The following is a 16354-nucleotide window of genomic DNA, read 5'->3' as shown; positions in this document are numbered from 1 at the left end:
TATGGTCGATCACACTATTTTTTGGTAAAAAGTGTAGATCAGAAGTTGGCGGTTGGTGGTGATGACTTGTTACTTTCCCTCAAGTCTCACACTGTAAATTAAAGACAACTAGCGCAGATGGCCGTCGTGTTCACAGAAAATGAAGTATTGGAATTTAACATACTAAGATTGAAGTAAAATCGTTTTAATAACTAGAACATTTAGAAACATAATATATATGTATTATTTCTGCAGAATAACTTGTTAGTCAGATAGCCCATATATATATATATATATATATATATATTAGACCAACAAAAACAAATAATACTATTGTTTATCGGGTGTACTTTTCGTCCCAGAGCTTTACATGCAGTCGTCACTTTCAGCTTCGTGTGAACGTTCCTTACCAATATATACATACATGTACTGATTTACACATTTACTTAGTGACTATGCTAATAGCGTTAGATAAGATTTGTTTTTAAAGTGGAAATACTACTTTGACACCATAGATATGATAAATATAATTACGACCGAATAAACCAATAGTGGTAGGTCGTATGGTTAATTAATAAGTTAAATCTTTATTTAGACTTTAAACATTAATTGGAAGTGTTAGTTATGTCTTGTGTCCATTAAAGATCACTGTATGATTTACCTGATTTATTAAAGAACCTATATAATGTTTATTGAAGTATTTTGCGACATTTCAAATGTATCAAGTATTGAACAATTATCAAGGAAAAGTGTTATTTATATTCACAAAACATATACAAAATTATTATATAACGGAGATTTCCTAAGAAGAGAGACATGTTAAGAAACATTCCTGTTTATACTAACAACAAGTAACGCTCTCAAGGTCATAATAAGAGTTACCAAAACTTTTTTAGAGAGACCGAATTCAGATTGTTAACGACAGACTGACGTCATCACAGCATGAGAGAAGCTTCTGCGAATGTTCATATTATCATGTACAAAACTGCGAAGTTAAGAAAGTCGGGACATTGATGTAGTATCTATTTCAAAAGTATGAGTATGGATACAAGTGAGAAGGCAGCCAATCTGCCGACTTTATCTGCAATTAATGAGCCAAAGGTTTTGTATTTTAGTGTTTAAAAACAATGAAGACAAAAATGACGAATTAAGTGTCAGAACTACTTGCAGGTAAATGTGTTTACTATTTGGAACATTATAATAATACCAGAAAGTGTTTGTATGAAAATTACTGTTTGAAGATCGAAAATCAGTTGTCATGGCCTCAAAGTTAGTTCTTGATGAGCTTGAAGATAGTTCTCCCTGAGCTGAAATGAGTCACAACCATCACAAGATGAATCTCTGAATCTCTTTGTAAGTAACGTATTGCCATTATTGTTAATATCAGATAACATAGTTGAGTTATACAGTGTAATGACTAAGGTATGTTATGGAAAGTATTCTTAATGAACGTTTTGCTATTTATACTAAATGAGTTTAGAGCTTGTTAGTTTAATCAAGGTATTCAGATATTGATTGTAATATATAATATTTTGACAGCATATGAAAAAGTGCTTTATGTAAAATTTAGTCTTAGAGTCCGATTCTTTACTGTAACAGTAAATTCTCTAAGTTAGTGCTTGTGTGCTCTAGGCGCCACTGCATTCCTCAATTAGATTAAAGTGTGTCTAGTGGAATTAGTTGAAACTCCAATGGCTAAGCCTTCCCGGACGGCCTGTCTGTTACATTATGGTTTGTAAGTCATTTTCAGTTTACAATGTATTAACCTAAACTAATTTGTGTATGTGAGTTATGATTATTATTAAGAATTTATCAATTTCAATTATTAACAACTTAATTATTATATTACATATATCCTATTAAATGTATGTGTAGGTTTATGTGAAATAGTAAATATAAATATTTGTTACAATATTACTGCTTTAAACTTTTATTCATTAAATTTTACTTATTTTCTAAGGATACAAAGTCCATTTTTATAAGGAAATAGAAAGTACAACGTAAATGGAACCATGTTGTACACTTGTTAAACGTAAAAAACGATCTATTGAATGTCAGAAGTATTTACCATTACATGATGTAAAATGTCCGTTGTTGATATTTTCCATCCTCATCTTCCTGGGATGTAAAACGATAGAAAAATCAAAGACATAAGAAAAAAATGTCAAAATAATTATGTTTATATTTTTATTAGTTTTTAATTAACAGATTTTGAGTAAAAATGTGTTCAAATATATTAGCAGTATTATGTTGTTTTGTCACTAAATGATGTCAGCATACGATTAAAGATTAGTTTTATGCTCCAAATACAATCAGTTTTGATATTATAACGTGGCTGTAGTGACATTCCTGTTTAGAAATTAAAGTTGTAGTTTACTTTTCGAAGCCAGTCTATTTTGATAAAATATGTGTTATCATTTTTCTATTTGAAGCAAAAGCTAAAATCATATTTTAATAGTGCATGAATAATATTTTATTAGCCATTCACTTATTTATTAGTATAAAACATAGAAAAGGAAATGTATTTGTTTCGGAAGTAGAAAAACAAAAACAACAATACTCTACTTTTCTTTATCATGTTGTTACCTGAGTGTTTTAAAACAAACAAATGATACAAAATAATTTTGTTAACAAACAATTTGTTTTTTGAAATTCACGCAAAGATACACGAGAGCTATATGCACTAGCCGTTCCTAATTTAGCAGTGTAAGACTAGAGGGAAGGCAATTTGTCATAATCACCCACCGCCAACTTTTGAAATACTCTTTTACTGACGAATAATAGGATATACCATCCATTATAACACCCCCATGTCTGAAAGGGCGAGCATGTTCGGTGCGTTTGGGATTGGAACCCGCGATTTTTAGATTACGATTCGAGCACCTTAATCCACCTGGCCATGCCGAGCCTAACAAACAGTAACTATGCCAGTGTTTAATTTTTCGACCTAGATTCGTGTATTTATTTTTAATGTTGTAGTTAAATAAAAGTCGGGATAATAGTAATTGTTAAATTTTTGCTTATTCTACAAAATTGTTTTTTGAGCGGAAAAGCCAAATATATAACCATGCTAAAATTAGCCGTTAAAAATACTAATATGAATAACAATATAGCATTTTTATTTTTTATAAAAGTGCCTCAGACAATTGATGAAATTCGGACAATATTTAATAAATGCAGTTTTCATCTGTGTCTTTTATTTTAGGTCAAGCGGTGGGATTACGTAGATGTAATCTCAGGTGGTAGTGGGCAAGGTGGAAATTCACAAGGAGAAATGGACATGGCAAAAAGGTGGTGGGTGGAAGCACGGGAGGGCAAAATCTTCAAAATAAGCTTCAAGTGCTCCCACCAGCTTTACATGCCTGGTTACTGATGTAGAAACTCATTGCAAGATAAGTCTCCAGAAATTATTAATAAAATTGAATAGGATGTAAACAATCACAGACTTTGTTTGTTATTAAGTAAAAAGTTACTCAATGAGCTAACTGTGCTCTGTCCACCAAGGGTATTGAAAACCTAGTTTTAGTGTTATAATCCATCACATTTAAAGCTGAGCCATCGGGAGCATCACTTATGTAATCCTAATTCTAAACAATAAAAATTCACACAATTTAATTCAAACCGTCAGTAATTATTGTTTCTGTCAAGTTCAAACCGTCGATTATTATCGATAGTGTTAAAACTCTCGAATAACATTGAACTGTTTAAGAATTTTGATTGTTTTAGGAGTGAATAAATTTTACCTTAAAAATCATTCTATTTGTAACTGAAGTATTTCTGAAAAGCTTCACGCGAGCATTTTGCCTGACAAAGTATAGTTTAAGTTTTTAAGCTACTAAGGGTAAGAGAAAGTTTCACGTAAGGATGTCGTTAAATTCGTAATACGACTCAAAGAAAACACACCGTTATTATTTGTATCCTTCAATCACTCCTATAGATAACCTCTAAAGAAGTGGTGTTGTTTCCATAAAGAAAAACAATAAGGACACCAAATGAGGTACCGGAGCACATTCGCCAAATTTAGTTTCTCTGGCGTTTGAGTGAGGTACGAAAATGGGGTCCTCGGATTCTGAAGTTAACAAGCAACATTAAACGAGATACCATATTCTAAGTCAATGACCTTTAAAACCTTCTCGTAGACATACATCATGTCTGGTTGACCTTTTGGGATCGTCTTGATGCCCCATGACACTCCTCCGCACATCGCATAGATAAGGATGCCATGTTACAAAATTGTTAGTGCAGGTTCTAGAGCTGTTCCCAACACAGTGAAAGGTTCTATTTTCACATCGTAAAAACTAAGGGAATATTGGGGGACGTTAGACTTAAACTCCTGAAATCTAGTGACAGCGAAATAAAACGGTTTGTAAAATATTTCAACAAAGACATGAAAAGTATGTTATATTGTTAAACTTTCTCACTTTGGTTCTGAATTGCTTTACGTTTCAAGACACTGCTTTATATTTTGTGATCTAGTTTCCTTGCAGGAAATTATTAATATGGGCATAAAACTATTGAACTGAATATCTGTTAGAAATTTAAAAAAATTGTAATTCCTTATATTCTAAATATAAGAAAGATTCACTTTTAATATTTTAGCATTGGGAATAACGAAATTGCTGAACGTAGAGGGCAGCGCAGCATCAGTAGCACACTGTAATTTGTCTTGTGATCACAGATTTAATTAGTAAAACAAAAGAAGGTATGTGTGATTGTTAGTACCCAATCATAAATTAATGGTAAAAGAGATGACTTTAGGTAACGTACGTCATATTTTTGATCACTTAAGGTAACACAGCATTAAATTCGCCACTATCCTGGTACAGATATGTGGAGCGATTCACATCTACATAACACACACTTTATTTGTTCAATCACATTAACTCTATACATCCCTACATTAACTTTACATGTGAACAGGAAGAAAGCAATCAAATATCATTTCTTAACCTCAAAATTACAAGAACCGATATACAGTGTAAAAGAGCAATCCACCGAAAAATTACCCATAATGGGCTATACATTCCTTTGGACTCAGCACATGAAACAAAGCAAAAATTCAACATACTAAAAAACCAAATAAACATAGTCATAAAACTATGCTTACCAGATAAAATTAATGACGAATTAGACAAAATAAAACAACACTTCATCTTCATCAATAAGTTTCCTCCACAAAGCGTATAAAACATTGTACGCACACACCTAGACAGAAATCAACTAACAAAAGTAAATGTAACCCATGATTTAAAAAAATCACGAAACCATATTCGGCTGCACACCATATATTCCTTACATCAGGAAAAAAATAACCAACATTTGGCAAAAACTAGCAACAAAATATGACATTCCAGTTAATACCAAATTTATTAAAAAACCAGGCACAAAACTAAGGTCTATACTATGTAAAAACTACATTGACAAACACAACACCAACATTATTTATAAAATACAATGTGATAACTGACACGACTTCTATATCAGAGAAACAAGTAGAAAAATGGAAACCAGATTCAAAGAACACAAAAAGTCATTTTCACACCTTTCCTAACATTGCAAATCAAGTAACCACAACATAACCATAAAAAACACCCAAACATTCAATAACGAAACAAACATAAACAAACGCAAAATTAAAGAAGCCTCACTTATACAACAACTCAAGCTCAAAATAAACCAATACAAAGGAACTCCTTCATTGTTACATGATAGGAAACAGTTGTCTAAACATTTGGACATTTAGAGTTCTATAGAGAAAACATTTGTGAGACGGTCAATTAGCTTTTACTAATCACGTGATTTGTTCCCAGGTGTAGAATAACAATGTTTATGTAGATTCACGTATAAAATGAAATAATTTCGATCCCTCTATATATTCAGCAACATATAGCAACTCTCTGATAATGTAGAAGAAATATGTTTGGAATAGGCCTAGTGATAAAAAAAATTACATGTTTAGCGTCTCTGTCTGATTCATATTTTTAAAGGCTTCACCCCTCACTTTTTTAAGATATTTCCCCTTTTTTGAATTGTCGTTTTTTTAATCTTACAAAGACACACAGAATATAACTGTTTCAAACACGTTCATGTTTCTCCAATATAGAAGTCGTGGCAGTTATCACATTGTATTTTATATAGAATATTGGTGTGGTGTTTTTCAATGGCTAGAACTGGCGATATTTGTTTCAAACACGTTCATGTTTTTCATATGATTTATAAAAACGTCGACCCCCATTGGACACGATACAACAAAAGTAACATTTCTGTGTTAGAATTGTTTTGATAAGCGAACATTTGTGTAATTGTATAAACAAAGCTTCGTTAGAAGCCAGCAAAGCAATTGCATTTGCGACCTCTTGCGGTTGTCCCCCACGACCAAGAGGATATGACTGAGCTGCTTCTTTCATTACTTGTAACACACAGATTTAAAGATATTTAGTTGCATGTAACGTTAAGTTTCAATGTTAAAAAGTGAAAAGTAGGTGTATATATAAATTGTACTTATATTTATATCTATAACTTATTCAACTAAACCGAATGGATCAGAAAAACTTCTGGCATGCAGTTGAAAAGTATTGTAAGAGGTTATTTGATGTTAGGTTTAAAATAAATATCGCCGGTTAGTTTTTATTCTGGTTTTATTTTTGGAACTTCAATGACTGTTGTAGGTTTTACGAATTCATTAAAATTTCTTACTCAAACAGATGTATTTTTGCCATGTTATATTCAGTATAACATTTTTAAATAAATTGTAAACCAGTATGATTGTTATCAGTATGGTAGAAACACACACGCTATCAAACAGGGCTTTGGGATAAGATAAAGAAACAAATAAACTTGAAACTGAACAATTAATTACTGTAAATAAATAAAAACAACATTTCCAACACCTTATGATAACAATGGAGAAATAATTTAGTTTTATGAAATGTGTTGTATTTATCATAACCCCACATATTCCGACACGATCAACATAGCCAGATGTGACATAATTGTCATAAAACACACACATGAACCGAATAGCTTACGGATCCAGCACTTTGTTGGTTAGGAGGTTCCTAGTAACATTTGGGTTATAAACGATAGTAAACAGAATAACATCAATATTCTAACAAATACAAATAGTTTAAGTTGAATGTCACACTAAATCTTTGATTTTAATTAACAATAGTGTACAGTATTTTCTGTGAATATACCGACTTTTTCTTACTTTAAATAAATCGTATTATAGTTATATACCAACAAAGTGATACACGTTTCACGTAATTCCTTTGTGTCTAATCCAATAGTTGGGAACATATTTGTTTCAATAACTCCAGGACTGCAAAATAAAAATAAGTAGAGAGCATTAGTAAGTAAAATATTTAAAACATTACTTACAAACTTTAACAACTGGGTGACCCCAACCAAAGAGTTCTATGCTTTATAAATTCTCACAGATATCAAACATTATACGTTATTAATTCTAATAACAGAAATTAAACTGAATATAAACTATAGATATTCTATTAAATAATCATTTATAAATAGAGTAAGAAATACATGTATAGTCTTAAGTGTGACACCGGGAATAGCCTGTGTTAAACAAGAATTACCAGAGGATTGACAGAGGGCGCTGTTAATGTGTAGCCGAGCTGTTCTCTTTCAACTCCAGTCTGAAACAACAAATATAGAGACGGTCATGCTCAGAAAACCTGTTGTTTGTCCTTACGTTAAATTCCTAAGAAATTTCTCTATCGCTTGAAAATTTTTATTCTGCGAACTTCCTATATTTCTCTAATTTCAAGACCGTTTCCAAAAATATAAAGTGTATTTTTTATAAAGAAGTGGAATTCACAATTTGAATAGAATCTTGTGCATGAGATCAACCTAAATGATAAAGCGTTTGTAGTGTTGAACTACTGGCTAAGAGATAGTTACAAAGCAAGTAGCACACATAATCACAAAGGCTTAAATGAATCATTGATTTCTAAAAGGATTGAGTGCTACTATGTCACAGGTCCATAGCTGATAGTGCAAAACGTGTTAAGCAGCATCACATCTCGAACGTCAGATCTTTCCGACAGTAATTAACAGGGTAACTAATAATTCAAATAATACTGATTAAATAATATCTTATCTTGTTTATAATTAATCGTAGTTTTGTTCAGTTGGGATTACAGTACTCCAGAATTTGTAAAGCATTCATAAAATACGTTAATTTCAACTTTTGCTATTTTATCAGGAGATGGGTAACTCCTCAAAATTATTGTATTGTTTTCGATCTGGAAACAGATCAAAATTCTCACTGATTTACTGTCTTCAGATAACAAAAACATAGATTAAAACTGGATGTCTATTTTTTACAAATTTAGCATCAAGCTAAATTTACAGCTGTACAAAACCTCATTAGCTGTACATAATTTTGAACTCGTAGGCTAATCAACAACACCCACCGCCAACACTTGGGTAATTATAAAAGGATCATCTATGGCTGCCAATCATAAACCCTAAAGTCAGTGATGGCAAATGTAAGAGAATTGAGAAAGCATAGATTCCCCAAATAGAAGAAGAAAGATATCTGTTTCCTGAATCTCCAAGGAGCACTTTCCTTTCCTATTGTGTATGAACAATAGATCTTCAAACGAAAATACTCCTTATGGAACATAATTTTCAATAACTCAAAAATATTATACAGTAAAAACAACTGTGTCCTTCCTCTGTGATGGAATAGTTTAATTTAGTCTAACAATTTAAATTATTTCACGAACTTTAGAAAAGTTAATTGTGTTACATTCTTGGTTACACTCAGAGTCAAATCAGCAAATCTTGAATGTCGATGTTGAAAGTTTTCAACAATAAATATTGGTTTTGCTGTATCTTTTAGGTGTTATATAACACACCTGTTTATATTGTAGTATAATAACTTTAGAAAAAAAAGAGAACCATTAAATATAGCTTCTTGATGTAGATAATTTTATCAATGGCTACTTTACGACATCAAGAGAAAAACTGGACTAGAAGGTGGCGTTAATCACAGGAGGGTGAAATGTAATTAGTTTTGATTATTTGTTTGAACAATATAAAACACTGATATGATAAAGTTAAAATAAAATAAACAACATCTTATTTATATTTCTCCATTTATTATAACTGCGAAATAATTTTTTCTTCTATAAATTTACATACATTAATGGATATCTAATCATTTAAGTTCACGTTTAGGGATAGGTATTGCCACTGCCGTGGTGTTATCACGCCTGGGAGCGAGGCTAGCTTTGACTGGAATGTGCTTAAGAATGTGAAGCAGTTTCACCTTATATTGTAAAGGTTTGACGAAACATTATATTGCATAGAAACATTTAAAACATAATCTAAAGGTTTTACCAAACATTATAAAACATAAAAATATCTAACACATAAATGTTTAAATGATAGTTGCTGATAATGTACCAATATATAAATTATGCCATATTGGTTTTTAACTGAAGGAAAATATGTTCATGTAAATTGTAACTGTTGTAACCAGGATGGAGATATTATTGAGAAGGGCACTTGTGGGTGTGTCCTAGTTTGACTTTTAATTAACATTTTGAGAGAGAATAAATAGGCAGATACTTAGTTCTGTTTCCAAGATTTGTCCATTGTTTGATATATACGTAACTGGTTTCAACTTGAAAAATATGTTTAATAAACAAAAAGCAAATAGTTGTACACAGAGAAATAAAAAATAGAAACAAGTGTTTGTAACAGTTTCAAAGTTTTGTTCGAAAACATTAAAACTGAGTGGACACATGGTTAAAGATCAAATATTTTTATAGTCTTAACTAATACACCTATTATACATCATGAAAATGTTTATTTTTATTTAATACTTAATAAAAACACAAATATTTTACACTAAATTTTCATTTCTGTAAATTCACGTCATATAACATAAAATAATTCATCTCTTCTAACGACCCACGCTAGTACAGTGGTATGTCTCCGGATTTACAACGCTAAAATCAGGGGTTTAATTCCCCTTGGTGGGCTCAGCTGATAACCCGATGTGGCTTTGCTATAAGAAAACACACACAAACACGTGCTCTTTTTATGAAAATATTATACTTACCCTGCATCTTTCTGTATGGATATAACTTTATTAAATATATTATAGATTGATTTCGAAATTGTTATAATGAATTATGCGTTTAAATTTTTATATTCCTATTTAAATATGAACATTTTTGTTTTAGATTACACTTAGTTAAAAACATAGACTTGCTTCGAAATGTAAACCACGACTTTAATTTCTCAAACAGGAATGTCACTACTGCCATGTTATGATATCAAAGCTATGTGTTTGTGTTTGGAGTATAAAACTAATCTTTTATCGTATGTTAACACCGTTTAGTGACAAAACAACTTAATAATGCTAATATATTTGAACACATTTGTTATCTCGAAATATATTAATTAAAAACTAATAAAAATATAAACATAATTATTTTTACATTTTTTTCTAATGTCTTTTATCGCTTTACATCCCAGGAAGATGAGGATGAAAATATCAACAACGGACTTTTTTCTTTTATTTTTATTTTTAGTCCAATTCTTAAACATTTGAAGGCTAGTGTTCCATTATTATTTCTGGTCAAAGTTTAAACCTGGCAGACCCATCGTTTAACAGGAACATAAAAGGCTTAGCACTCCTAGTAAAGAAAGTAAACTGATAAAATTTTAACCAAACTATTTTACTTAGCCTATGATTACATTATTTTCTTTATTATATTTACGTCCGAGTAAATTACATATCACGAACAATAGCCAGTGTTTACAATTGTATTCATGCCTTCTTCAGCTTTAACTATCAAGTTAAATACTGTAAAAAAAATCGTTCTCTGGAAAGATAAAACGCTTTTTGTAGTTTAATCATCTGGGACACATTTTGTAATGTAGTTTTTCTTAAAATTAATCTATACTTGTAAATAACTGCTCTTTAACAGAAGTGACACAGAACAATCAGATATTCCAACCTGAATGTGGTTACAGATCACGATATATAATCATAATCTGTACTCACTAAAAGTAAGAGGTATAAAGAAAAGAGAAATTACTTCAAATGAATAGATCATCACAGCGTGTGTTGTCTAATAACAAACTCAATCAGCATCAGTAGTTTCGGTCCTAACCCTAACAGCTGGCAAAGCACTAGAAATCAAAATGTCTAAAATTCGTGATACATTTAACATTTTACACGCCTTTTATTTTTGAATCGAAATGATTCAGATTAATATGAATATAAGAGGAAAGTAGGAACATTAAAAATGTTTTGTTCTTCGTCAGGTTAACAATGCCGGAATAGCAGCATTGGACTCAGCTAAAGATGGTTCTTTGACTCCACTAGATTTGATGTGGAAAATCAATATCCGGTAACGAAGCTAACATCTAGTAGTTAGAGAAGTAATTAAAATTTACAAACACACACACATATGTACCTAGACAAACAAGGAGAGGACTGTGTGTATATAGAATTTGTAATCAATACTGCACACACACAGTAGTATTTGTTTCTAATTTATTACAAAAGGCTATCTGTTTTCTGGCCATCACGGGTATCGAAACCCGGTTTCTAAGGCTGTAAGTCCGTAGAAATACCGCTATGTCACCGGAAGGTATATAGCAGTTATATAGGAAGAATAAGGAAAATAATTTACACACATAATAAATTTATACAAAAACTAGCTGTGTTACTTGGTGTTACCGAGCTTTTTGAGAAAAATCAACAACATTTGCTCTCTGTTTCCCCGTTCCATATTTCGAAAAATATTTTGTGAACTAATGAAAACAAAATTTTAGGTTTCATTTTTGAACATAAACAACGAACCTGTTTTAAATCAGGGCTTTCTTATGAACAATGTTTTTTTGTTTTTTTAGCTGGCTAGAATAAATAAGCCCTTATGGGAAATCTTTAGATTATGTTGCACGCATGTGAGTACCCGTTCCGGAGAACAGGATAAGCCTACATCTGTTTCTCCTATTCCCCGTCATCCTTCCACGAATACTAAAATTTTACACGTATATATTTATTTAACAGTATGTTCAATTTGCTTTAATGTAAATTTAATATGTTTATATGAATGTATTACCGTACTCACTTTATGATATTCATGTATGAAACACACAACAAACAAAGTGTAATATTTTACTTTATAATATATCATAAGAAAAATCAACTTCCAGTATCTAACCATCCAGAGGAAAAAAATTAGAAAAAATACATTGGTTCACTTGATTTTAATCTCAATTTACATAATAAGTATGATAATGTAAACCTTTTTATTTTTACATAATGTATTTTATGGTAGACACCGCTATTTTATTTTATACATTAGGCGTATTGTTTTCTTTTTTCCTCACGACATTCTAATTCTGCATATATTTCTTCTCCGTATGAGTTGAATGTATATAAAATCATTTGAAAATAAATAGGTCTGTAATTAAAAAACTTACAAAAAGTGACAACTCTGCATAGATGTTATTCATGCTTTATACATGTTAATGGTAAAAAATTTACTTTTACGGGTAGCAGACGATAGACGTGCACATCAACTTGAAATTGTGTTTTTGCGCACTTTCGCCTGTGAGAATTGTGACTTGCGTATAGAACACAGCGGAGAAACAAAAAGCAAGCAACAAACAAACGCAAATTTTTTGAGTTTCAAATGTGCACAATAAATGAACTTTATACATATATTAAATATAGATACAAAGAAAATGTTGTAATACTAGCATCTGGAAGTTTGAAGCTCTGGTTTATTGTTATTTAATTTGAAATGTTGTTTTTGATATGAAAATAAAGAAATGTTTACGTTACGTTATAAATTGCTTTTAAATCTTTTTAATGTAAAATGTAGAATTAGTGGATATGAAATATCGAGTAGTTTTGAAGTAATTCAAAAATAAAACGCATTTGAAAATAAAATTATATTCGCTTGTAATTTGCATACATCTAGAGACTATTTTCGTCGATGGGAAGCGCTGGAAAACTCTACAGGATCGTTGTGAAATAGTTCGGAAATAAATTAAAATATAAATATATATTCTCTTGAGATGTGCAACCGAAACAACTTTAGTTTTGATAGTCTCTCCATCTATTTCTGTAATCGTCAGCTTAAAAACACGAAAAGTGACACTTTTGAATCCTAGATTAATCAAATGCAATTCCTTAAACGATCGTCAGACGGAGTTAACAACACCACTAGTTTCTATTCCAAAGCCTAAAAGTACATTGACTAATTTTATACAATGAGACACACTTTAGTCTGCATTATCTGAAAATGATTTTTATTAGTACTTTGTATTCAATTTTATTACATAATACGTGAATTCTATCTTCAGTCTTTAAGATTCTTGTTAGTGTTAGCTTGATAACTGACTGAAAAATGTCAAACTCAACTGATGCTTTCTTTCAGTACTAGTTTAAACAGTTCGTAAAAAATCTGTTTTCCCCATTGAGCGACAGTAACCGTCCACCAACGTTAATATACAAGTGTAATATTAGTACATCGATTTATGTGTAACAGATTATTCTAAATGGAATTTTTTAGTGTATTGTCAATACACTGTATAATCACTGTAAACGTTATCTAATTTATTTATGATCTTGATTATTTATTACTTTTTACCTAATTTTTGTCTTAATATAATTATACACCGTCAGAAAAAGTTTTATGATGATCGTTTCATATAAAAAATGAATAAGCTGAAAACAATGTTTATATTAAAATAAAGTAACGTAAACCAGAGAAATAGATATTTATCACCGGTTGGATTGTCTTTAAAAAAATTCTTATTTTTCCAGATCTTTCTTCTCCTCACTGGGGACAGGTTTGGTTTGGTTCGATTTTTGAATTTCACGCAAAGATACACTAGAGCTATCTGCGTTAATCGTTTCGAATTTAGCAAAGACTAGGGGTAAAGCAGTAAATTGGCAGACTTCTCACTTGTATCCATACTCACACTTTTGAAATAGACTCTACATCAAAGATCCGACTTACTTTCTTTCTTGACAGTTTTGTACATGATTATGTAAACATTGGTCAACTAGTGTCACCACCAACCGCAAACTCCTGGTCTACTCTTTATACCAACGAATAGTGAGATTGACCATCACATCATACGTAAACGCGGCGGTCATGTTTAGTGTGGCGAAGGCTTGAGCCCGCGACACTCCGCTTACGATTCGAAAGCCCTAACCACTTGGCCATGCTTGAATCGTTGGTTCGCTCTCAAGATCTGACACTGATGCGTTGTTATCAAACAGAACATAATTTCATTTTTTTAAAAAAGTTAGATGAACATCACTTATGCATACATAAAAACGTGTATTTTTAAATAGAATTATTCAAAGGTTCGTTATCAATAATTTTTAAAGGATATTTAACATAATTCAGTATTTTTAATTAAATTATATAATCTATTATAATAACACTCAGTTTTTATCTGAACTGAAAATATAATGTAAATTTACTTTTCATAGACATTTGGTAGAACAACATGTTAAAAGTTTATTAATTTTTAGAAAGAATGTCTTACGGCGTTAAAATAACATAAAAAAATATTTATTGGAAGTATTACGTACGATAAAGTTTAGCCCGAGTTAAACTAGCGCAAAAATGTACATAGATTGACAAAGGCTAAATTGATGTGAGTCCTAAAACAAAATGACCTGTAAATTTCGGTGTATGCGATAAGAATTCTTTTGTATTATTCTAGAAATCCCGTATTTATAGAAGTACTATTGCAATAAATATATTACTTTGAGAACATAATGTAGTATTTTTATGTAATAATATATAATATTGATTATTAAAAGTAATACGTATCTGATGTATTTTTATAGAATCATAGCCAGCTTCCTGTACAAGTTGTTTATTTATTAAACTAAAGTTACGTATTATTATCATAACCTAGCTTTGCTGTTAGATGTATTTAACAAGAAAGCCTATTATATACAACAACCATTGACTGTGTAGAAGTGTTTGAAAATCTTTTAGTTAATTTTTGCAGGTTGATCTCTCTATGTACTGTTATTTTTTGTTCTACACCTGGAAACAAATCACGTGATTACGTAAGGCTAACTTTATTGGTTGATCAGAAAACTGTCATATGTTACCACAGACTGTGTAGAAGTATTGAACGTTTTTCAATTAATTCTTGCGTGTCTAGCTTTCAGATCAGAATCATGCCCGAGTTCACTTTAGGTGAAGATGCATAATATCCTGGTGGTGTAACTTACAAACTATCGACACCTGATTAGTTTACACTGCTGAAAAGAAATATTAATTTACAGAGTTAACTGAATCACATTATTGAACCATTATTAATTAATATCAAAACAGTTATATAATTAAAGGAAGTACCCTGTTACGTAAAACTTAAAAATTATTTATTATTACATACGAATGTATCCTATGTTTTTCGTGTTATCTTGATTACCACCTAACTACATATATCTTAGGGTGCCTGCTTAACTTGGTTAAAACACTGCAATTGTAACTATTATACACTTTATATTCCATAATAAAATAGTGTAATGTCATCGTTTATTAGTCACGTGGTTTGTGAATGTTGTAGGGAGAAAGGAAAGTTACAAAAAAAGACTAACATTGTAGGATGAACCTAACCAACCAATCAGAAACCAGAAGCTTTCCTGATTAACGAATCAGCAACCAGCTGTTTGTCTTACTGCAGCGCGAAGGTGATCTACAAACAGTTGGGAGTCCACTAATTCCTGGTAAGTCAACTATTCTGCATGAAGTAATGTGATATATAAATGTATTTGAAAGAAAACTTAGGTGAAATGAACAAAGTTTAAATTTCTCATAAAAATATTATATTTATGTAAGAATATATAATTTGTTTATTGTGTTTCTCTCTCTTGCTATAGGCATTAAACTTGTGTTATTGTTTGATGGTTATTTATATTTAACGCAATATAATTAAAGCTGTGTGGTGTTTTTGCTGTTGTTTTGTTTTCTCAAACTAACATTTTCAAACCGGAGCCAAAAATTGTTGGGACATGAGAATAAAATTGTATGTTGCTGTTTGTTTCTAGATTATTTGTATAAACATATAGGATGGCAACCTCTATATCTACAGATAAGAAACTTGACCAGAAGGTGGCGATAATCACAGGTATGTAAAATTATATAAAAACATGTTGTATGTCTTCTTGCCGTTTCTATTCTAACTGTACCTCTGATGCCTATTTCTGTAATGTTGATAAACTAAGCGTTCAATGTTTACCTGTTTGTTTAAAAGCGATGTATTTTTTCTTCTACTAGAAATTAAGATACTTAAGTGGATATCTAAATATTTAGGCGCTAGTTCAGGGATAGGTAGAGCCACT

The sequence above is a fragment of the Tachypleus tridentatus genome, chromosome 7, assembly GCF_004210375.1.
Source record: "Tachypleus tridentatus isolate NWPU-2018 chromosome 7, ASM421037v1, whole genome shotgun sequence".
In the NCBI taxonomy this organism is placed as follows: domain Eukaryota; kingdom Metazoa; phylum Arthropoda; class Merostomata; order Xiphosura; family Limulidae; genus Tachypleus; species Tachypleus tridentatus.
The sequence above is the reverse complement of the archived record's forward strand: the minus strand, read 5'-3'. Positions refer to the sequence as shown.